A 26,530-nucleotide genomic window follows, 5' to 3' on the forward strand; every position below is an offset into this window, starting at 1 on the left:
ATGGTGCTACAATAAGAACAAATTAGACTAACCTATGGAAGAGAGGCCTAGCCTTTGTAACAGTTAATATTATTTGATATACACTTGAAATACCTTTATAGAAAATATTGTCTCCCAGATATTAAAATATCAGCATTAGTAAAGTGTTTATTTAACTTTCTCTTAAAAATGTATGTTCAATTGACCAGTGTAATATATGAGGGTACATTAAGTAATATACATCTTAGTATGGATTTTGAATACAGTTTTGTACAAGAGTAGTTGTAAAATGTAAATTATGAAAGGATACTAATTAGGGAGAGAATAATAAAAGTTGAGGAAAAAAACTAAGATGAAGCACTGGAAAAATTATTTCACTATTTTTTTAAGGATCAGCTCTGTCAGATTATGAGTTGATTATTTTTTTATTTATATTTTATTTGTTCTAATTAGTTATACATGACAGTAGAATGTATTTATGTATTTTGATAAAGTATACATAAATGGACTATCATTTCTCATTTTTCTTATTTTAGGATCACATTGGTCATGCAGTCATACATATACATGAAGTAATAATGTCTGTTTCACTCTATTATCCTTCCTATCTGCATACCCCTTCCCCTCCCTTTACTCCCCTCTACCTAATATAAAGTAAATATATTCTTTCTTAGTGCCCACTACCCCTATTGTTAATTAGCATTCGCATATCAGCATTCGCATATTTGGCCTTTGGTTTTTTTGAAGAATATCATGATAAGCAAGATAAGCCAAACCCGCAAACCAAAAGCTGAATGTTTTCTCATATTAAAGCAAATTTTCACGATGGGAGGCATAAATGATGGTTAGGATGTCATAATTCTTACTAAATAAGACAGGGACTGAGGGCCTGGGACTGTAGTTCGGTAGGAGAGTACTTATCTAGCATCTGCAGGGCCCTGGGTTCTATACCCAGTACAACAAAAAAATAATGATCAAATGTAGTATAGTTAAGTGTGAGTGCTTATCATAATTAAAACAAGCTCTATATCGTTGATACTAATACTATGAGAAATGACTTGTTCTGTTCAATAATTGCTGTTGGGACTAATGACACGTTCACTAACTCAGGCTGACTCCTTACTCCCTGGCGAGTGAACAAGATCAAGGCCTCAAAGGCGTTTTCAATAGTTAATGACGATAAATCACACCACATCAGGGATTGGTTAACAACAGTTACGCAAACGTGATCAGCTTGTGCTTGCCATATAGTTCTATGGGACTCTCACCTGCATGAATCCCCCATGCCTTGCTGACCTTTAAGCTGATTGGTTCCCACCTAGCCCCCACCCTACATAAAAGCTGTGTGATTTCCCCAATAAACGAGTTCCTGCTGTGCCTCCTGCACTGACAGACCTCCATGCTCTGGTGTGTTTCCATTACCGCTGACACTCATCATCCTGCGTGGCCCCGTATTCTCCGCAGGCGGGCCCTAAGGAGGTACATCGGACCTTGTTGCCTGACAGGGAGCAACAAATTGCATCCTGCAGTTCCATCAATTTGCTGCAGACAACAAGCTTTCATTCATCCTTATTGCTGAATAGTACCAGATTTTCTTTTATAATGTTTTCATTAGATTCACCATAATTTTAAATTCATAGTTATGACCAAACACAAATTCAATTTTAAATAGGTTGATATTAAAAAATTAAATATTAATATTTTTTTCAAATATAATATTAAGGAAAAAATTAAATGGTCATGTAGCTACCAAAATCACATTTGAATTTTCTCAGGATAAATAAATGTGAAGCATATTGAATTAATATTTCTCAAACCATATTACATATTTTCTTGCAAAGATAGTACAAAATCAGTCATCTATGAAAATACATCATCTCTTTTCTAAGGAAGTAGGGAGATTATATATCATAAAGATATTGGGAAGATTAATAAAGTAGAAAAGAGTTCACTAAAAGGCACCGATCATAAAAATATTTTTGCTACAACAAAATATTATTGAGAGTGCAATGTAGATGTCAAACACTGGGATAAAGGGTAAGATTACAAGTATTGATCAAGATACATTTTTACCTTGTTTGATAAAATACAAATTGGGTTGATTTAGGGAGCTAGAATTATTAATTCAGATTTGGACTGAGGGAACTAAAAATCTGACAGGAAATATCAAGTATACAGAGAGAGAGTTTTTTATACGAATTCTTATTCAGAAATCTATGTGAAGAGAAAAGTTTTGAAAAAATTAGTATGCAAATAGAATTTGAAGTTGAAATGGACAAAATCAAATAAGAAATTATACAAAATGAGGAGAAAAGGTCCTCAAGTTGAATCCTGGAAAAAAAAAATAGCAAGAGTTAGAAGTTTAACGAGAAGTCCAAGAAAATAAGAGGTAGAAAGTGGTCTTTCTAGAAGCAAGGACGTAAAATTCCTTTATAAAATATAAATGGAAAAGATGATGTGGATTAAATGCTTTGAGATAAATAATAATGAAAACATAAATATGTCTACTAGATTTAGCAGTAGATAGAGTCTAAATGACTATGATAATGACAGTTAATGTAAAATGGTGGGGATGAAAGTAATTTGGAAATGGAATAAAGGGTTAATAGGAGATGACATTGTGGTTACAATATTTGTAGAGAACCTATTAAATTATTATTCAATATAATATTTACTATCACGCATTAGTTGTACATTTTAATGGGCACAGTGTGATATTTCAATACATGCATAAAATGTACACTGATCAAATCCATCTTCCTTTTATTTACCCTCCACCCCAAACTTCTTAACCTCTAGATATCAATAAGTTGCATTCAGGTCAACTTCCAGTTACCTTCATATATGGGATAGAACATGTGATACTTGTCTTCATGTGTTTGGCTTATTTTACATATCATAATATCCTGCAGTTCCATCACTTTGCTGCAGACAACAAGCTTTCATTCATCCTTATTGCTGAATAGTACCAGATTTTCCTTTATAATGTTTTCATTAGTGCATTATAGCTATACACAATAGTGGGATTCATTTTGACATAATCAAATATGAATGGAGTATAATTTGTTCCATTGCAGTCCCCAATATTTCCTCTTTTAACCACCTTCTCAATGACCTTGTTCCCCTTCCTCTACTCTACTGGTATTCCATTTATTTATTTTTTAATTGGTACTTTTTAGATATTCATAAAGGTAAACTGCACTATGGTATAGGTATATAGGTACATAGTATAATTTGGTCATTTTCATTCCACAGTTTCTCCTTTTTCTCTGTCCATTTTTTGATCAGCTCTTCTGGTGATAGGCACCTAGATTTTTTCTATATCTTAGCTGTTGTGAAGAGTACCACAATATGCAGCGAAGCTTGTGGCGTCAATGTGCCCATGGTATCCATGGAAAGAGTTTGAGGTGACCGAGCTCTGGCCTGAGACACCCGGGCACCGGGACTGTGAAGATGTCGGCCTCGTTAGTCTGGGCCACTGTCCAGGCTGTGAGCAAGAGGAAGCTGCAGCCCACCCGAGCCGCCCTCACCCTGACACCTCCAACAGTAAACAAGATAAAACAACTTCTTAAAGATAAGCCTGAGCATGTAGGTGTGAAAGTCGGTGTCCGAACTAGGGGCTGTGTTGGCCTTTCTTATATGTTGGAATATACAAAGACAAAGGAGATTCTGATGAAGAAGTTGTTCAAGATGAAGTGAGAGTGTTCATCGAAAAGAAAGCACAGCTGACACTTTTAGGAACAGAAATGGACTATGTTGAAGACAGATTATCCAGCGAGTTTGTCTTCAATAACCCAAACATCAAAGGAACTTGTGGCTGGGGTGAAAACTTTAATATTTTGAAACCTCAGGACTCCTCTGGCTGTAAACTCCAGGAAAGCTTGCTGAAACCTTGGAGCTTCCTGAAGAAATCATGTGACTGTCACATGCCTAAGGTTTATAATGTAGGGAAAATAAAGTGATGAATTTTGAAAATGAAACCAGTATGTTAGATTCCAGAAGAAATGATATTTGTATTCTCCATATGGGACAGAAAGTGAGAAGCCATTGTTCCTTTTGGATCATTGTTATATAAAGAAAAAAATCCTACCCTACACTTAACTCTCATTTAGCCTTTCTTTTAGAACCAGTTAATGCTGCTTCTTTCACAGTAATTCTCAAAACAGGTTAATAGGTGTGTGCTTGCCAAATTTCTGTCAGATGGCTTAAATGTGCATTTCTGTCTGCCTTTTCTCAACAAGATTAATGGTTCCCAAAATTCAGAGGTGAGAAGGGCTGACTACTGATAGTAACATGGCAGTGCATTGTTTTTTTACCCAAATTGGCATGACCTTTTTTATATTTTTATTAAAAATTTCATTGTCAAATGCCTTATTTGTGTACCCTTCAACAGTACTGGGAAAAGATTTCCTTGAACTGTAGTGCAAAATAGTTCCAAGTGATGGGATCAAAAGGTGAGGAATAGTTTATCCACCTATTTTATGACCTATTTTTTTGCCACCCTAAAAATCTGCTCAAAGCTGACTTAGATCCTTTTAGTTGGAAGGTCTCTTAAGAGCCATCTAGCTCACCCCTCTTAATTCTGTGTGGGAAGAGACAAACCCCAGGGAAGCTGAAGGACATTTGTACACAAGGGTCTGCAAACTACAAGAGAGCTGGGGCCATAGCCCATCACCTCTTCCTCATAGGGAACACTTGTGCTCAGCATTCCAAGGCAGTGAAGGACAATAGTAGTGTGGCTTAATCTGGTCAACATTTGGATAGAGTTTCTTTTGTAAGTTGATGAGATCCTTTAGTTTTATTTTATTTTGAGAGGGATAAATCTTATTTTAAAACTGTTATGTGAATCACCATCTTGTTTCTTTAAAACTTTGAAACAATGGTCTACACTAGCAAAGAAGATATTATAGCAGCCCCCACTCCATTCTTTTGGGGTGTAGTAGTGATTATAAAACAGAACGTGGGGGTCTTTTCTTAAAATTCTCAGTATATGTACACTTTCTGGTTCTTAAGTCCAATTACTAAATTTTTTAAACAGTATTGTAACCTAATATTTTGATCACCAACTTTTCTTTTAAAGTAGTCCTTTTGTCACTTAGTCTACTGATTTCCCTGGGTTTGACATTAAATATTCTCAAAGATGAAATACATATACTTTTTTTGAAACCTGATTCTCATGAATTAAAGTAGTTGATAGTTGAATTTCTTTTTTTTTATTATTAAAAATCATAAATTTACAGAGGGCAATGTTGTTTGATTCATTCTGTTATTTTTTCCCTTCACACCACCCCTCCCACCCCTCTTTTCCCTCTATACAGTCCTTCCTTCCTCCATTCTCACCACCCTCCTTATCCCTAAACCTGAACCTAACCCTAACCCTAACGCTAATCCCTCCTAACCCCCATTATATGTCCTCATCCTCTTATCAGCGAGATCATTCGTCCTTTAGTTTTTTGAGATTGGTTTATCACACTTAGCATGATATCCTCCAATTTCATCCCTTTGCCTGCAAATGCCATAATTTTATCATTCTTCATGGCAAAGTAATATTCCATTGTATATATATGTCACAGTTTCTTTATCCAGTCATCAACTGAAGGGCATCTAGGTTGGTTCCACAATCTGGCTAAGGTGAATCGAGCAGCAATGAACATTGATGTGGCTGTATCTCTGTCGTATGCTGATTTTAAGTCCTTTGGGTATAGGCGGAGGAGTGGGATAGCTGGGTCAAATGGTGGTTCCATTCCTAGCTTTCTGAGGAATCTCCATACTGCTTTCCAGAGTGGCTGCACTAATTTGCAACCCCACCAGCAATGTATGAGGGTACCTTTTTCCCCACATCCTCACCAACACCTATTGTTGCTTGTGTTCTTGATAATCGCCATTCTAATTGGGGTGAGATGAAATCTTAGGGTAGTTTTGATTTGCACTTCTCTTATTACTAGACAAGTTGAACATTTTTTCATACATCTGTTGATTGCTTATAGATCCTCTTTCTGTGAAGTGTTTGCTCATTTCCTTAGCCCATTTGTTGATTGAGTTATTTGTATTCTTGGTGTAAAGTTTTTTGAATTCTTTATAGATTCTCGAGATTAGTGCTCTCTCTGAAGTATGGGTGGCAAAGATTTTCAAAGACAAAGATGTGTTTGTCTCACTTACTAAAGAACCTGGCACAAAATGCACCAAAACTTAGAGCAGCAGTTCTATGTAAATGTTCATGAGTTTGTATTGTTAATATAATTGTTGATTTACTCATAATTTGGGCAATACTGTATGTGGAGATTGAGTTATCAATTAAAAAATGTGGCTTCTAAGAAAAAAAGGAGTACCACAATAAAGATAAGCATGCAGGTATATTTGATATGCTGATTTTATGTCCTTTGGATATGTATATCCAGAATTGGATAACCAGATCATATAACATATCTGTTTGTCATTTTGACAGGAACCACCGTACTTATTTCTATAGTGGCTCTACAAAATGACAATTCTACCAATGTATAAAAGTTTCATTTACCCCACATCCTTGCCAGCATATATTTTTTATATATTATCCCTTCTAATCTTGTTTAGAGAATATCTCATTGTAATTTTGACTGGAATTTCTCTGATGGCTAAAAATATTAAGAATTATTTTCTAATAATTTTTGCCCATTTGTATTTGTGATATTGAAATTATCTATTCAGATAATGTATCTGTGTTCTTTTTGATAACGGAGATGAACTGGGCAATGTCTTACCAGTGAGCCACATTCCCAGTTCATTTTGTTTTTATTTTGAGACAGGGTCTGACCAAGTTGCTGACACTGGACTTAAACTCGCTATCCTCTTGCCTTAGCTCCCTGAGATGCTGACATTGCAGGCATGCACTGTCACTCCTGGGTTAGTTGATTCATTTTAATTGAATTTCTTATGAATGTTGTGGTTGTTAAGTTTATTTTAAATTCTTTTTATATTCTTTCTATATATTCTATTTATTTCTTTTTTGTGATCTTTTATCAGATAACTAATTGGAAAAACTATTTAATGGATTATTTCTTCAGTGTGTTCATTGGTGCCTTTGTTGTGCAGAAGTATTTTGGTTTGATGATATTATATATGTCTGTTTTTAGTTTCTGCACCTTTAGAATCATATTAAAAAATCATCACATCACATACCAATTTCATAAAGTGTTCTTGCTCTTCTAGTAGTTTAATTTTTTTTTTTTTGGCATTATATTTAGATCTTTGGTTTATATTTCTTTTTTGTTAAAATCTTTTTTTATTTTTACAGACTGCATTTTGATTCATTGTACACCAATGGGGTACAATTTTTCACTTCTGTGGTTGTAAACAATGTAGATTCACACCATTCATGTAATCATACATATACATAGGGTAATACTGTCTGTCTAATTCTACTATCTTTCCATCCCCCACCCCCTCCCACCCCATTTTCCTCTACACCATCCAAAGTTCCTTCATTCTTCTCTTCCCCCCATCACATCCCTCATTGTATATTGTCATGCACTTATCAGAGAAAACATTCAGTATTTGGTTTTTTGGGCTTCACCTATTTCACTTAGCATGATATTTTCCAACTTCATTCATTTACCAGCAAATCCCATAATTTTATTCTTCTTTATGGCCAAATAATATTTCATTGTTTATATGTACCACAGTTTCTTTATCCATTTGTCATTTGAAGGGAATCTAGGTGGTTCCACAATCTAACTATTGTGAATTGAGCTGCTATGAATATTGATGTGGTTGCATCACTGTAGTATGCTGATTTTAAGTCCTTTGGGTATAAACCGAGGAGTGGGATAGCTGGGTGAAATGTGGGTCCATTCCAAGTTTCCTGAGGAATCTCCATACTGCTTTCCAGAGTGGCTGCATTAATTTGCAACTCCACCTGCAACGTATGAGAGTGCCTTTTTCCCCACATCCACACCAACACTTATTATTGCTTGTGTTCTTGATAATAGCCATTCTAATTGGAGTTAAACGAAATCTAAGGGTGGTTTTAATTTGCATTTCTCTAATTACTAGGGATGATGAGCACTTTTTCATACATTTGTTGATCACCTGTATATCTTCTTCTGTGAAATGTCTGCCCATTTCCTTAGCCCATTTATTGATTGGGTTCTTTGTATTTTGGATGTAAGGCTTTTTAAAGTTCTTTATAAACTTTGTGCTTTAAAAAAACTTTCTTTATAAAATTAGTGCTCTGTCTGAAGTGTGTGTGGAAAAGATTTTCTCCCACTCTGTAGGCTCTTTTCACATTATTGTTTCCTGAGCTGAGAAAAAAAATACTTTTTAGTTTGATTTTTTCCCATTTATTGATTCTTGCTTTTATTTCTTGTGCTATGGAATCTTGTTAAGGAAGTCTGGTCCTAAGCCAACGTGATGGAGATTCAGGCCTACTTTTTCTTCTATGTGGTGAAGGGTCTCAGCCCTAATTCCTAGATCCTGGATCCATTTTGAGTTGGGTATTTTACAGGGTGAGAGATAGGGGTCTAATTTCAGTTTACTGCATATTGACTTCCAGTTTTGCCAGCACCATTTGTTGAAGAGGCTATCTTTTCTCCATTATAAGTTTTTGGCACCTTTGTCTAATATGAGATAACTGTACTTATGTGGGTATGCCTCCGTGTCTTCTATCCTGTACCATTGGCTTACCTGTCTATTTTGGTTCCAATACCATGCTGTTTTTATTATTGCTCTGTAGTAGTGTTTAAGGTCTGATATTGTGATACCTTCTGCATCTCTCTTTCTGCCCAGGATTGCTTTGTCTATTCTGGGTCTTTTGTTCTTCCAGATGAATTTCATGATTGCTTTTTCTGTTTCTGTGAGAAATGTCATAGGGATTTCAATTGGAATTGCAGGAAATCTGTATAGCACCTTTGGAAATATGGCCATTTTGATAATATTAATTCTGCCTATCCAAGAACATGGGAGATCTTTCTATCTTCTAAGATCCTCTTCAATTTCTTTCTTTAATGTTCTGTAGTTTCTATTGTAGAGCTTTTTCACCTCTTAGGTTAAATTGATTACCAAGTTTTTTTTTTTTTTTGAGGCTATTGTAAAAGGAGTTGTTTTCCTCATTTTCCTTTCAGATGTTTCATCGCTTATGTATAAAAATGCTATAGATGTATGCATGTTGATTTTATAGCCTGCTATTTTGCTGAATTCATTTATGAGGTCTAGAAGCTTTCTGGTGGAGTTTTTTGGATCCTCTAAATGTAGAATCATGTCATCAACAAATAATGACAGCTTGAGTTCCTCTTTTCCTATTTGTATCCCTTTAATTTCTTTGGTCTGTCTAATGGCTCTGGCAAGTGTTTCAAAGACGATGTTGAATAGAAGTGGTGAAAGAGGGCATCCTTGTCTTGTTTCAGTTTTTAGAGGGAATGTTTTCATTCTTTCTCCATTAAGAATGATGTTGGCTGTGGGATTAGCATCGATAGCCTTTACAATGTTGAGATATGTTCCTACTATTCCTATTTTTTCTAGTGTTTTGAGGATGAAGGGGTGCTGTATTTTGTCAAACTCTTTTTCTTCATCAATTGAAATAATCATATGATTCTTATCCTTAAGTCTATTGACATGATGGATTATAATTATTGATTTATGGATGTTGAACCAACCTTGCATTCCCAGGATTAACTGTCGCTGGCTCTTTGAGGTACCAAATCCGTGGATATTTGTCACCGCTTGCAGCAACAATTTGCACGGGTCTTATGGGTGGTGGACGGGAAACTGAGCTAATTCTATCTTTCTCTTTAGTGCACTGCTTTCTTGCTTGTTTGTTCATAGAGGGTAGAGGAAATGAGGTTTACTTGCTTTGAGAAGAGAGAGAGAGAGACTTTGCTTATCAGAGAGAAAGAGACTTTGCTTAAGAGAGACTTTGAGAGAAGGACAGACTTTGCTTATTGCTTAGAGGAAGAGAGACTTACTACGCCTCACTTAAGGTCTGCTGCTTCTTACTGGTGCGTCCTGCATCCTGTGAACTAAGGGTGCTTCTACCTAAGGTGCTTTAGTGATGCGTCTCAGTTCTCTGCTCTGTGATCTGCCTTCCACCGCTTCTTTCTACTAGTTGCCGCCATGTTCCTTTCTTTCTTCTTGCCCTATTCCTGCTAGCTGCTGCTGCATGTGTCCTTTCGTCTGGCTGCTGCTGCGTGTGTCATGCTGTCTCGCTCTACCTACACTTATATCACCTACAGGAGGTGGAGAGCAGGGCCACGCCTCTTACGCAAAGATTAGGCCAGATGCTAGATGTCTGAGCAGGCACAATTAGGGGTGCTTGAGAACACATGCACATACACTGTGTGCGTGGATGACAAATCACCTGAGTGTGCTTATGTCAATCAACCTCCTCGCTGCCAATGTGATCAGGCGCCACTCTGGCCCGGTCAACATGGCACAGCCCCCAACAATGAACCCCACTTGATCGTGGTGCACTATCTTATTAATATGTTTTTGGATACAATTTGCCAGTATTTTGTTAAGGATCTTTGCATCTATATTCATCAAGAATATTGGTCTAAAATTTTCTTTCCTTGATGCGTCTTTGCCTGGTTTGGGTATGAGGGTGATATTAGCTTCATAGAATGAGTTTGGTAGGTTTTCCTCTGTTTCTATTTCCTGGAGTACTTTGAGAAGTATTGGAATGAGTTCTTCTTTGAAGGTCTTGTAGAACTTGGTTGAGAATCCATCTGATCCTGGGCTTTTCTTGGTTGGGAGGTTTTTAATGGTTTCTTCTATTTCATTGCTTGATATTGATCTGTTTAAATTGTATATGTCCTCCTGGTTCAGTTTGGGAGGATCAAATGTCTTTAGAAATTTGTCAATATCTTCAGTATTTTTTATTTGTTGGAATAAGATTTTCAAAGTAGCTTCTCATTATGTTATGTATTTCAGTGGTATCTGTCGTGATATTTCCTTTTTCATCACGAATTTTAGTAATTGAGTTTTCTCTCTCCTTCTCTTTGTTACTGTGGCTAAGGGTTTGTCTACTTTTTCAAAGAACCAACTTTTTGTTTTGTCAAGTTTTTCAATTGTTTCTTTTGTTTCAATTTCATTGATTTTAGCTCTGATTTTAATTATTTCCTGTCTTCTACTACTTTTGGTGTTGTTCTGTTCTTTTTCTAGGGCTTTGAGCTGCAATGTTAGGTCATTTTGTTGTTGACTTTTTATTCTTTTCTTGAATGTGCTCCATGCAATGAACTTTCCTCTTCATACTTCTTTCCTAGTGTCCCAGAGATTTTGATATGTTGTATCATCATTCTCATTTACCTCTAAGAAATTTTTTATCTCCTCCCTGATGTTTTCTGTTATCCATGTTTCATTCAATAGCATATTAATTACTCTCCAGGTGTTGGAGTAATTTCTGTTTTTTATTTTGTCATTGATTTCTAATTTCAATCCATTATGATCTGACAGAATACAAGGTAATATCTCTATTTTTTTTTATTTACTACGGGCTGCTTTGTGCCATAATATGTGGTCTATTTTCGAGAAGGTTCCATGTGATCCTGAGAAGAAAGTGCATTCACTCATTGATGGATGGAATATTCTATATATGTCTGTTAAGTCTAAGTTATTGATTGTGGTATTGAGTTTTATGTTTTCTTTGTTTAGTTTTTGTTTGGAAGATCTATCCAGTGGTGACAGCAGTGTGTTAAAGTCACCCACAAATATTGTGTTGTGGTCTATTTGATTCCTGGAATTTAGATGGATTTGTTTGATGTACATGGATGTACCATTGTTTGGGGCATAAATATTTATGATCATTATGTCTTCCTGATTTATGGTTCCCTGGTTTATATTTCATTACTTATTATACTAGGTGAAGGATAGACATCAAGTTTCAGTCCTCTGCATATGAATAAATTCCCCCAGCACCACTCATTAAAATGTTTTTCCTTTTTCCAATATATGCTTTTGGCACCTTTTCAACTATCATTTTGCTGCCAGGTATGGTGGTGCCTGCCTATAATCCATACTACTTAGGAGACTGAGACAGAAGGATTGCAAGATTTAGGCCAGCCTTGGTGAGACCCCGTCTCAAAAAAAAAAAAAAAAAAAGTAAAAAGAAAACCGTTTGCTATACATGAGTGAACTTATTACTGGTTTTCTATTCTGTTCCATTTCTCAGTGTCTGGCTTCATGCAAATACTATTTTTTTTTTTTTTTATTCTGTACCTGAGTCTTCAGTAGGATCTCTCTCTCTCTCTCTTTGTCTGACTTTCTATACTCTAGCTAAATATTTGTTGATTTTGTTCATCATTTCAAAATCCAACTCTTCATTTCATTGATCCTTTGTATTTTGCTTTAGTCTGTGTTTCATTATTTCCCCTCTTATGTTTCTTATGTCTTTCCTTCTATTAATTTTCAATGCTGTTCTTGCTCATCTAGACAACTGATATGAATTATTAGGTAACTCATATGAAATCATATTTTTTTGTAAGTGCTTATACCTATGAACTTCCTTTAGTTCTATTTCTGCTGTATCACTTAAATTTTTGTATATTTTATTTTCATCTTTATTTTTGAGAAAAAATAGTTTCCCTAATGATTTCTTCAGTGTCCCATTGTTCATTCAAAAGTTCAGTCCCCATTTATTCACATAATTTCTGAGATGTATTTTTGTCATTGGCTTTTAGTTTTATCCCATTACTGTCCCAAAAGATAAATAATGTTTTTTTATCTTTTTTTAATATTCTGAGGTTTGTTTTTTAACCCACTATATGATCTATTCTATCAAAATTCAATGTGTTGATGAAACAAACATATATTTTGAAATTGTTAGATAGAATGTTCTGTAAATTTTTAGCCTAATTTTTCTGTGGTATAATTTAATTCTGATGTTTCTTTGTTGATTTCTTTTGTCTGGATAATCTGTGCATTGATAAAATAGGGGTGCAAATTCCCCACATTGTTGTAGTATTGTAGCCTATCTCTTGCCTTAATTCTCAGGTTTGTTTCATAGAATTGGATGTTCTAGCATGAGGTGCGTGCACATTTATAAGTATATTTTCTTGTCAAATTGATATATTGATCATTATATAATGTTCTTTTCTTTAAATTTTTGTCTTAAAATCTATTTTGCCACATATAAATACTGTTATTCTTGCTTGCTTTTGGTTTCCGTTTGTATGGAATGTATTTTTCAATTCCTTCACATTCATTCTCTGCATGTCTTTACTGGTGAAGTATTGTAGGCAACATATTGTAGTGTCTTTTAATTTTCATTCAGCCTTTCTATATCTTTTAATTGGATAATTATCCACTTACATTCAATATTTTAATGATAAATAACCACTTACTCTCATGCTTTTATTACTCTTCACTTATTGTCTAGAGCCTCTGGTGCTGACAGCTCCAGTAGTAGTTAACAGCCTGAAACAAATGCCCTCGGACCAGATAGTACCAGGGTTTCATATACATTGTGGGGAGAGGTGGTGATACAGAGCACCATCTATAGCACTAACATCCAAGTTTCACATCAGTGCACATTCAGAAATATTGTGAAGAAAGGACATCTACAACAATGGGCCCCGAAACACTGTCTACTAGCAATGATGAGGCAGAAGCATATGTACTCAGGGATGGGCTGGTAATAGCAGTGTAACCTACTATTCTGTCAGCAAGCCTCATTGGAGGTAAAAATGTATGCCCAGTCCTAGTGCAGTGATAGGGCATCATTGTCAATGAGACCCTCATTTTCATCTAGAAAGGCTTAATTGGAGAGGAGTACATATCCAGAGAAGACACAGTGGTGCAGTAATGCACTAAACTGGGGCACTGGCTGTTGATCTCAATAACTGAGTGACATCAACTTAAATAGGGCAGGTAGTGAGGGGCATGTGACTTACAGGGGATTTTCCTTGCCCTTATTCCTATTATATGTATGAGTCCACACATTGCTGTCAATAACATTTTCCCAATGGACACAAACCTTGTACTCTGAATTCTCAAGGACAGCCCTCTTCATTTGCCCATTTTCTACAATGCAGTGTGCCAAGAAGTTTGTGTGCTACAGTTACTTAAAATCTTCAGGAATGAGTTGGGTTTGTGAGCCTATAATCCCCTATGCTGGTGTGAAAGAATGTCTGTAGATTCCCACAGATAGGGCTATGCAGGAATTTCTAGCACGTAGAGCAGTATGAATTTGAACAGCAACTCCTTTATCAGGATGGTTCTCAGTCATAGCAATCAGGACTTTGGTGATAGGCAGGGAAAAAGTTGTGAATATCTTGTCTAAAGCAAAGCTACTGTGGAGACTCTGGGTTACTTCTATTTGTGCTACAAGATTAGATTAATTGTAAAATTTTCAATATCTAAGATTGCTGATGTCCACCTTGACTGAATTTTCTGAATCTTTCCTATTCACTCTTTCCCCTGCTGTAGGGCAAACCAGCATTCCCCAGCACAGGAACAAGAGTGACAGCTTCCAGGTAACTTAGTTTTTCTTTTTATACCATTGAATCTGGTTTCAGAATCTTGGGTATTTCAATTCTTCCCTTGCTAAGTTCCAGTGTTCTCCAATATTCACTAACCTCAAAACGCAACCATAAAACTGTTGCTTCAGTTCTTTATGTGGAACAAAAATCAAATGCTGTACACTTTGATTGTATTATCTTGAAAAACCTTGTAGGCAACTTTTTTTTATCAGAGTGCAAGAATTACAGAAGCATAGTGGGATTTTTTTTTTTTTTGGGGGGGGGGGTACTGTGAATTGTACTCAGGGACATTCATCCACTGAGCCACATCCTCAGACCTATTTTGTATTTTATTTAGAGACAGGGTCTCATTGAATTGCTTAGCACCTTGCTTTCACTGAGGCTGGCTTTGAACTTGAGATCCTCCTGCCCCAGCCTCCCAGGCTGCTGGGATTAGTGACATGTGTCACGGCACCCAGAAGCATAGTGCATTGTTAAGTGATAGTCTTTTGGAAGACTGAAGGTATTTGAACACATAGGTATATTGATGTGAATGACTTATGTAGAAGAAACTATTTATGATGTAGGTTATAATTGCAATAACATACCCTACAATATTGAGCACCTACTTAATAGTGGATTGGAATATAGATACAAATGATGTATCAGTGAATGGACACATTCTTGTTTTCAGGTAGCTTACATTATAATGAATAATTTGAAATTAGTAATTTTAGAAGACAAAAAAGATTGGCCTTTGATAAGTAGGCAGATTAGGTCATGGAAAGCTTTTCATGCTAATTTAGGGAGTATAAATTTTATCCTACAGGCTATAAAAAACAACTAAAGAATTTTAATTAAATTTTGGGGTATTGTTTAGATTTATGTTTTATAAAGATCACCCTAATGGTACAGGAATCAGACAAGAGAAAGTCAAGAGTAACTATAGAAGAAATAGGAAACTAGTGTAATAGTATAGGAAAATGATTTAAAAAAAAGAAAAAAGCTTAAAATAAGGTGTCATTTAAGAGAGTGAGTAAAAAGATTTTAAGAATTAGAACTAATAGCACACTGTGATTAATTAGATTTATAAGGTCAGAGAGACAAAGAGCCAGGGATGGCTTCTAGTTTCTCTGACATACAGAATATAATAGTGCTTTGATTTGAAACTTGAGTGTCTCTAAAAATAACCATGTGTTAGAGGTTTAGTCTCCAGCTTGCCCCCACTGGGAAGTGGTGGAAATTTTAAAAGGTGTTTACCTAGGGTGAGGTCTTTGGGTCACTGGGAGTGTGCTCTCAAAATAGATTGTGGGACACAGCCCTTTCTGCTTACTATTTTCTCTTCCTTGCCATGAAGTGAGTGATCTTACTCAAGGTTTCTGTAATGACATGCTGCCTCTCCTCAGACCCAAAAGCATGGAGGCGAATCAATTATGGACTGAAATCTCCAAAACTGTGAACCTAAGTAAATGCATTCTTTCTTTGTAAATTGATTACCTCAGTTATTTGTTACACTGATGGGAAGCTAACACAAAATCGGCAATTAGAAGCAAGATCTTTGATATTTGTATATACCTGATCATGTAGAAAACCCATTTAAACTGGCTTACAGGAGTAGTTTGGAAAAGCAGGGTGGAGAAATTCTAGAATGCTGTCAGAAGAGCTTAACAGACTGTTTTGTTAATGATTCTAAAGACCAGAATGCTAATAGAAATGTGGACAAGAAAGACTACTTTGGTGAGGTTTCAGACAAAAATGAGAACTCTATTGTCAATTTCACTAAAGACTAACCTTGTTACACGTTGGCAACTAATTTGGTCACATTTTATCTATTCTCTAAGACTTTGTTATGTGGAGCTTAAAAGTAATGGTCTAATGTATGCATCAGAGGAAATTTTAAGACAGCGAGATACCAAGGGTACAGCATGGGTATATTACCTACTTTTAGTCATATTTACATTGAGAATCAAAAGCAGAACAGAGCAAAGCAGAAACATTTTGTAAAAACGCATTTGGATCAGAAAAAGTATGCACAAGGTTCTGGCCAAAGAGGGTGCAGGTAATAAACAAAGTACTTTGGACCATCACATTAGGAAAGATGCCTGAGGGCATTTCAGAAATTAGCAAAGACATAGCTTCACATTCTCAGATATACTGTATTAGATACAGAAAATGAAAACACCCTAAAACAGTGTGGCCTGAGAAAAGGGAGTGAAAAAGAAAGCCATACATCGATAGCTTTCTCAGTGCATTCTTTCCCAATAACAGAAAAATTCCTAGAAAGGAAGTCAAGCATTGATCCTTCCCCAAATACATCCTTTCCCACTAACACTAAAATGGGACCCTGAAGGGAACAAGATAAACACTCAATGCTGACCCAAGACCCTCCATTCTCCTCCAAATAAAAATATTTCCGAGTAAAAACAAATTTTTAAATTCTCACGAACCTGTTTCGTGAGTGCTCAAACCAATATGCTCACTAGACCACCCCTGGAAAATAACCCATATAAACTCAATCCCTTTCTTTGTTCAGTGACTCATTTTCCGCCAGGAAAGTTAGTCCACTGATGCCATTTCATCCCTGCATCCCCTGTTCCTGTGTGAAACTTCATTTTCTTAATAAACAGGTGAGATAATTAGTGAGGTTTGCGTCCTGCCCAGTCTTTTTGTGCTAACACATGTAGCAATACGAATATGTTTCTAAGGCTTTTCAGAGTAGAATCTTTTGAATTTTGAGCCCAGTGAACACTGCTCACTCAAGACTACCTTGAAATTTGTTTCTTTGGGTCCAGATAACAAATCACCTGAAGTAGACCCAAGCATAGCTCACTTAGATGGTAGATTTGATTATGAATTTACCATTACCTCTGAGCTTTGTATTTTGATATGTTTTATTGGTAGTAGTTGTAATTGTTTTGGTACTGGTCAAGGCACTCCCTTAAGCATTTCTTGTCAGTATGATCTAGTGAATTTTATCAACTTTTCCTACTCTGGGAAAGTATTTATTTCTCTTTATGTACTGAAATAGAGCTTTACCAGTATATTATTTTCGATTGGAATGTTTCTTTTAGCATTGAAATATATCTTCCCTCTTCCTCAAGGTTTCTGCTAAGAAGTCTAATAATAGCATTATGGGAGTTCACTTGTAAGAGTCAAGTCTCTTTCAGCTGGATACTTTCTAGATTATCTCTTTAACATTGACTTTTATTATAATATATATCAAGATATCATTCTTTAAATTGTTTCTATTTGAGGATCATTGAGATTACTGAATGTGGAAGTCAAATCCTTCTTAAGATTTTGATATTTCCAGCCTTTATTTCTTTAAATAAGCTTTCTTATTTTCTGATTTGTTTACTCTCTTTTCCTGAGATACTCATGTACTGTACATCCATTCAATTGATGATGTCCCATGGGTCCATAAGCCTTACTTCAATCATTTTTTTCTTACTTCTTATACTTCCTATAATTATCTGATTTGTATTGACTTGTCCACAAGTTGACTGATTCTTTCTTCTGAGTGATTGAGTCTGCTCTTGAAGTTCTTCCATTGGTAGCTATTAGGACTTATGAATATATTGGATGTATATGTTAAATTTAAAAGAATAAACTATTTTAAATATAAAGGAATTTAAAAAAAAAAAACTAAAGGAATTACAAAACAATATTATTTCCCGACACCAGCCCCAGGTGCATCACACTTTTGCTAAAAACAAATATATATATATGAATCTATATGTATACATAAACATATATATATTTGGTATAGGAGATTGAACCCAGGGAACTTAACAACTGAGTCATAACCCCAGTCCTTTTTTATATTTCATTTAGAGACAGGGTTTTGCTGAGTTAATTAGGGCCTCACTAAGTTGCTGAGGCTGGCTTTGAATTCATGATGCTCTGGCCTCAGTCTCCTGAGCTACTAAGATTACAGGCATGTGCTACCATACCCAGCTCCAAAAATAATAAACCAATAATTCAAGACATTATGATGAAACCAATTTCTTTCTTAAATATGACTCCAAAATATCAATAACAAAATATAAGGTGAAAATGTAAGTTTCAAATTTGAATGTGATGCTAAAACTAAAAATTTTAAAGATTATTTTCTTAAAGTATTTTGATGTTACCATTGTAATAAATTATTTTAAAATATCAACTTCATTGATTACAGGGTTAACTATCTTGGGAAAACATTGCTTAATTCTTATAGCAAAATATTATCAGTTCATGCCTCAGAAAATTATACAGCAATAATATATTTTCCATGTGAAATTTACTCTAAGTGTTCTAGCATCAAACGGTCAGAAATTGTGCATATACTGACAGATCATGCAAAACTTTCTAAAAGCCTACCTGATTTTTACTAACTTGATAAGTGAAAGAATTATTGATCTCCTGAGATATTTTTGATGACTCAGCAGTGATGGTCACAGAGGAAGCTACGCCGTTTCAGGTGACAAAACCCTGTAGTCTTGGAAGGATTTTTTTCACATTAGTGATACCAGTCTTTGAGGTCAGAAATTAGTCCTTGTTCCCCAGAGTTTAAACACCCTAGAAACGCTAAGGCATCATAGAAAGAAATTTTATTTAAGAAAGTGATAGTTATAAATTTCTCCAAAGAGAAGTGGAGATTCAGAGTACAAAGCCCATGGGAAGAGATCTATATCACTCTTGCATAGACCCCAGAACATCTCTCTTTAATTATTGTCTCCTGCTTCTTCTCCATATACATGATCAAGGGCAGGCATGCAGAGGTTAATTGTCAGAAATCCAGAGTATCCCAGAACATGATCACATAGAGTAACAACTCATTGTTTTCTCTTTGATAACCTGTTCTCATCCTCTCTTGATCCCCATCTTTCATTACCTACACTGACTTCCTGACCTTTGCCTCTCCCTCACTTTGCTGAAGAATATGACATGTCCTATCTATGTAGGCCAATCAGGACTGCAGGCAAATTGCTTTTGAATAAAGAGAGCATATGGGGTCAACACAGTGGGCCAATTAATAGAATTTTTCTTTTAATCTTGTGTTCCCACTATTCTCATCTATCTGTTCCCTTATATTAGGAGGAGTTTGCTAGCGAAAGATTCCAAAAAGTTTCATGTTGGAGTGAGGGAAGTTTCTTCTAAGTAAAAATATGGGTGACTTATCTTTAGGTCAGTATGAATTCTAGATATCTATTTCCATTGAATTCAAACCTTCTCCAAGTTTTAAGATAACCTATGAACCCAATAAAACAGGCTAAAGTTTAAATTTCATGAAAATTACAGAAATATTTCATAAATTCAAACAAATACTAAAAGCTTAGAGAATGTTATAGTCACATTTCTGTAAATATAAAGAAATATCTGAAGTAATTAACCTATAAAAAGAAAGGCTTTATTTTGGCTCATAGTTTTGTATATTCCAGTTTATTACTGATTTGTTTCATTGATTTGGAATTATGGCAAGATAGCACATCATGGAAGGAACAATAATGCTCCCATCATGAGTCAGATAGCAAAAAGTGAAGAGGAATTGTTCAGATTCCCACAATTCTCTTTGAGGGCATAGCCTCAACGAACTAATGACCTCCCATTAGGCTCCATCACTTACATGTTTTGCTACTTACCAATAGCACCACACTAGGGAGTAAAATTTAACATATTTTAAAGTCAAGTCTGGAAGCCTGCATGGACCTGAGTTGGTCATTTTCACCTGCCCACTCCCATAAAAATAGGAAAAAAATGGAAAAATATAAGAAATTTTGTGCAGTTTGATCAAACTTTGGAGAAGTAACTAGATTTCTTCTCTGCCCATCCAACAGATGCAATTACAATTTATAAAAACAAATATCAGGTTAAAAACATATGAAGATTTAGCTATGTAAATCAGAGAACATGTCAGTCCCTGGTTCCCTGGTGCCAGGTAAGACAACAGGGCAAAACCTAGGACTCCATTCCCAGTAAAAGAAAGTTACTTTTGATTTCAAAAGGGATCTGTTTTACATGGACCTTTGGGGGGGTATTCAAAGTCCAAACTGTGACACTTCACTCCTATACCCAAACCTTCATGTTCATATTACATTGTAGAAAGGCATTCATTCTATAACCACGTATCCCAAAATCTTATCTGTTCAGGCATTGCTTAAAAGTGCAAGTCCAAAGTCTCTGAGACATAAGTCAAACTCAACTATGAGCCCACATAATAATAACAAAGGAATTACTACTCTGATGATATAATAGTGGGACCAGCCAAGTGCAAACATTCATGTTTCAAAAGGAAGGGATAAGAAAATGATAATGAGTTATCAGTCCAAAATGAGACCAAAATCCAACAGAGAAAATTTTCAATTATAAATCTGAATGACTGTCATTTAGGAATATTATAATGCTATAGGCTCTCCAAAGACTTGGGCAGACCCACTTCTATGGAATTGTTCATTGCAACCCATATGACCACTCTTTTTTTGTAGGACTTTTAACACTTTCTTCAGCTTCCCCCAAGCAGGTGTTGTACATGACTAGTGTCTTCACTTACATTGGGTTGCTAGGCTAGAGTAGGCAGAAAGATATGGAGCAGGGGAATAGGGTAAAAGACAATAGGGTACCAAAAAAAAAAAAAAAAGACAATAGGGTTCACTCTATCTTGAATGACAAAAAAATCACTGCATGACAGGTGACAAAAGGACACTACCCATAAATCATATTGTTCACAGCCAGATGTTACCTTCATTTTTCTAAATTATATTATCATTTTTGTGGTACTGCTGTTCAACCTAGGGCTTTCTGCAAGCACTCTACCACTGACATACATTTTCAGTTCTTTTCATTTTTTTTTTTTTGCTCTTTTTAGATATACATGATAGCAGAGTATATTTAGACATATTATATATACATAGAGTATAACTTATTCTAATTAAGACCCAATTTTTGTGGTTGTACATGTTGTGGAGTTTCACTGGTTGTGTGTTCATACCTGAACATATGAAAGTTATGTTTGATTCATTCCAGTCTCTTTCCTAATCCCATCTTTCCTCCCTTCCCTTCATTCCACTTTGTCTAATCAATGAACTTCTCTTCTTCCCTCCCCTCAGCCTTGTAGTATGCTGATTTTTAGTCCTTTGGGTACAAATCATGGAGTGGGATAACTGGGTCAAGTGGTGGCTCCGTTCCAAATTTTCTGAGGAATCTCCATACTGCTTTCCAGAGTGGTTTTAACAATTTGAGCCATTGATTTCAGTGGTGTCTATGATTGGTAGATTTTGCCTCAGACATCCCCAACTGAATGGACCTCCTCTGTTTTTGTATTTACTATCCTGTGATAAACATCTGTGACAGGCTGTTTTGGGTTCCAGAAGTCTCAATCTGGTGCATTTTCTGTTACCGAGCATCTGTAATTTTCAATTGTATACAAACTTTGTAAAAGAAGGCTCTGTCTTTGTTTCTTACTTTTCCTTTCTTATAAGACATGATATTTTTTCTGATTCTTGGCTAATAGGACTATCTAACCAAAGGGTTACTCTCAGAAAAGAAAAACTGTAAATCCTAACATTGTCTCTCATTCCAGTCAACAGAACACCCTCTAGTAAAACATTCTCAAGCAGCATTTGGCAGCAATTTTATTAAATAGTCTTTGGAAATCTAAAAGGTCGGTTTCTCAGATTGAATGGTATTAAATAAACTATTTGCCCTACTCATTGAGGGGCTATAGCTGATTAAATATAAAGTAAATTAAAATGACTGATAAACTATACATTTCTTCAAAATATGATTAACCCAAACCTTTACAAAATAAATTTCCATGTGTAACAGTGATGTCTACCTCAGTGGACTAGATCTTAAAATAGAAGAAGATATTAATTCTGCATAACAATACCTCACCTTTAAGCATTTTGCTTTTACTGGATCTTGGCCTACATCTTTTGTAAGGATGTTTATACTAATTTCCGTGTTTTTGAGAAGTATGTAAACATTTCCACTTTGTTTCAAATAGGTAATACCTTTGGAAGTATTCAAAATTAAGGATTATTAAGGAATATGATAATCATAGCAAGAGTCTAAAGAGGCTATCAAATAACCAATCTAAATAAAAGCTATAAAATATTTATTTTATGTTTTCATTATTTTATGCTGTTGTATGTGTGTGTGCTGTAAGTTGTGTCTACATGGTACCAAATTGACTTTTAAATAAGTGAGTGCTCATAAATTTTTAAAAATGACATAAGGTAATTGCTTTCTCATTTACCCAACTAAAATAAATATTTGATGAATGCATTATTTTAAATTTTAAATTTTGTTGCTTAAAGATGTCTTTAAAATTACTAACACATTTTTTAAAATTTTTTTCTTTTTGCTTAGGTTGCCTGTCAGTCATTGCTATACTTGCTTTTCATGTTTAAAGTACATGGTCCATTAGAATTTGGGTGTCTTCACAGCATGAAAAAAATAGCTTACATTGTTAGTTATTACTTGTCAGATATCTTGCTTTTTATGCATATGAAAATAGGTGTTAAAAGGTGTAAATTCAGTTGACACAAATGTACTATACATGTACAAATGTGTTGGTAAGAGAAAACATCTGAGTCATTTGTGAGTTAAAATATTAAAACATCAATTGTGAAATATAAATTCAAGTACTCTTAACTCTTAAATTCTGTAAAAAAAACATATGCATATAACATATATATAAATATATCTCAGTTATTTTGGGTCTACTAGTAACTATGGTTCTATAAATTGTTGGTATATGGAGAACAATTTGAGATTGCTTTATTTTTCAGTCTTCACTAAGAAACAAGCTTACTAAGTTAAAATTTGAACTAACAGATCTAACTTTATACATAAAATGCATATAACTTAATCTGTGTTTTTATTAAAATAATGTAAATAGGCATAAATTATTTTATCTTATTGAGGAAAAGGAACTCCATGCCTAAATTCACCTCATAATGATAGTTTTAAATTTTGTACTTAAGATTAAAAAAAAAAAGCAGAAAAGAATCAGTAAGTAGGAGAAACATACAAAAAAGTTGTAGGTAAGGGGATGTATTTCCAAAAGAAAGGTTAGAAGAAAAGGGAATTCTTTTGCGTGAGAGAAGATTTTGCATGTTGAAATAAGAATTTTTTCCTAAATTCCAAGATGAAAGAGAGAGAGGACAAAATGAAGGATGTAAACCAGTTACAGAGTACCTAAGTATGTCACAGAAGGTTTGTAGAAAGGTGACTCTCAGGAAAATAGGTTGTGTAACTAAAACAACAAGCTTTTCATAAACACTAATTTTCTCTTCACTACATTTAAAAGAACTGTCTAAAGAAAATAAAAATTTTGTGTTTTATCAAGGTAATTTCTTGTGTCTATTAGATTTTCATTACATACAAAAATTCAATCTTAAAAGATTTAGTGTTTAAGTACCTGTTTTAAAATCTTTTAAATGATTTATTTATTTATACTAATTTAAAAAGTAACTATTACTTTAGGTTATTATGATATATTATACAAGCTATACATCTTTAACTACAGATGCGTAAACATCTAAGGACTAAATTGTAAGGGAATTTCCACGGAACCACACCGGACACAGAAAATCACATAAGGGAGTTTATTAAGCAAACAGAGTGTCTCCCTGCAGGGTAAGAGAGAAAATGAGAGGAAAAGAGAAAGTAAAGGGAAAGGGCGTGCGCTAGAGAGAGTGTGAAAGCCAGGAGGATAGAGAAAAGTGAGGAGGACAGACAGAAGAATGGGAAAAGATGGCCGGAAAGCTATAGTAAACAGTTGAATTCTGCCGGGCTAACAGGGGACCAATATCGGAGAAGGATATTTGCAAGCTGACTGATGAACCAATAGCTAGCCGGGATGTTCACAGATTGACAAGTGGTTAGGAGGCAGGGAAAATGACTGCACCTGATGGGCAGGGGAGCAGCTTTATACATTACATAAATATATGTCATATATGAGCTTTATCTAAATATCTTATATGATATTATAAATTTAAATATATGTAGATGTAATACATGCAAGGTAACTGAAAAGGATCTCTTTTATGCAATGTGAAGTACTTTGTTATTGCATATATGAGATTTACATGTACATCCAGTAACAAATCTATTTTGGTAGATTACCACAAGTTGCTGAACTTATAGGTCTAAAGGTATTGTTTTGGTCTTTGTCAGTGACATTAACCTATGAAAACATGTTACAGAAAGATTCACATTATTATAGTTTTACTATGGAGACATGTTAAATACATTTATGCTCCCCAGGTATATAAGCCTTCTTAAATGAAAAGCTTCGGAAAACACTTTACTAAGCTGGTGTCTTCCAAATTATACTTTTGTAGGGACAGCCTTTTTCAGATTTGTTTGTGTGCTCATAATTGTATTATGACCATCATCACTGAGCAAAGATAGGTAGATATGCCCAAATATTTCAGTTTCCAAACTGTGCCATTCTGATAATTATGAACTAAATATAATAATTCTCTTGTTTATTTCAGTTTATATTTTACTTGTAAAGTTATAACTGTTGCTTGCAGAAGTACGACTTTTGAAACAATAAAGTGTTTTAATTTGAGATAATAAGCCATAACCTACAGGAGTGTTAGGACTCCCAATATGAATACTGACCTCAATTAAATGGAAGGAGTAACTGTAAAATTACTAAAGTAAAAGTCAAAAACACTACTCCCACTTCATGAGCGCTTGAAGTAGCCTATGACTGTCCAGAAAATGAGAGACTAAAGTAAAGAAATTATTTTGGCTCTTGCCAAAGTCATCCAGGACCTCAGAAAGTGATGGGACCACTTTAAGGACCCTGAAAATCCAGTGAGTCACCTGATTTCCATTTTAGGGGGATTGTGAGGACCCTAGATAATAGGAAGTCAACAAGTGTGTATTCTGCAAAGAGGAAAGTCACTGTACAGGGAAAATCCCTAATATTTCCAATGGAAGCCAGAGAAAGACTTTGACCCATCCTGACGAATGGCACAATTGTAGAGGAAAACACCATAGAAGTCTAAAGACTTCTCATAAATTCCTAAAAGTAACCCATAAGGTGACTCAGATTAACAATAATAGAAAGAAAAGAAATTAATTTTTGCCCCACATAAGGGTCACCTATTGGGTCTTAAATGCCCAACAGGAAAATGTAACAAAAGAAAAATATACCAATGTATGGGTAAAAAATAAAAACAAAAAAATAATCATGCATGAACATATCAAAGGGCAAGACAATAGTAGGAATAGAACCACCATTTGACCCAGTTGTACCACTCTTCCATATATATTTAAAGGACTTAAAATAAGCACACTACAGTGATACATCCATATCAACATTTATAGCACCTCATTTCATACTAGCTAAGCTATGGAACCAACCTAGATGCACTTCAACAGATGAATGATTGAAGACAATATGGTATATATTCACAACAGAATATTACTCAGCCATAAAAAAAAAAAAAATGCTTTTATGCCTTTTCCCTGTAAATGGGTGGATCTAGACACTATCATGCTAGGTGAAATAAGCCATTCCCAGAAAATCAAAGGTCAAATGCTCTCTCTGATATGTGGATGCTAATGCACAACAAGGGAGGGGGAGTGAAGGGAAGAATAGAAGAGAATAGAAGTTCATTGGATTAGTCCAAGGGGAATGAAGGGAAGGAGGGTGTCAGGAATAAGAAAGAAAGAGGAATAAATATAACATAACATTCCTAAGTACGTATATCAATACACAACAGTGAATCTCCACAAGTACAACCACAAGACTGGGATCCTAATTAGACTGAGATATACTCCATGTTTGTATAAATTTGTCAAAATATACTCTATATATAACTAAAAAGAATACATTTAAAAATACATTAAAAAAATAATGAAAAGGCATGAGGCCACTTCCTACCTTAGAATGGCCTACTTTATATTCTCCCTAAAATGAAATTTCATTTTACTAAATAAACCCTGTATGTCTTTTTGATATCTCCTCACTGAGATCTTTCTTTTAAGAATACAATAACAAAGGAAGCTCCACTCTTTAGCATCTCATCAGCTTCACTCCCATAGTACCATGCACCATCATGTCAGGGTGCTGTTTCAGGGGATCCACCCCTGTGAAATATTTCCTAGCCCCCAAGGATTTC

General features: G+C 35.0%; 1 pseudogene across 1 annotated transcript; it reads left to right on the forward strand.

Annotated features, from left to right (window-relative positions):
• The first annotated feature begins 3,373 nt into the window (after positions 1-3,373).
• LOC306651356 (iron-sulfur cluster assembly 1 homolog, mitochondrial-like) lies at positions 3,374-5,116 on the forward strand (annotated as a pseudogene). The gene has a single exon. The product of its transcript is annotated as an iron-sulfur cluster assembly 1 homolog, mitochondrial-like (transcript).
• The last annotated feature ends 21,414 nt before the right edge of the window (positions 5,117-26,530 follow it).

Source organism: Sciurus vulgaris (assembly GCF_902686455.1).
Source record: "Sciurus vulgaris genome assembly, chromosome: X".
Classification (NCBI taxonomy): domain Eukaryota; kingdom Metazoa; phylum Chordata; class Mammalia; order Rodentia; family Sciuridae; genus Sciurus; species Sciurus vulgaris.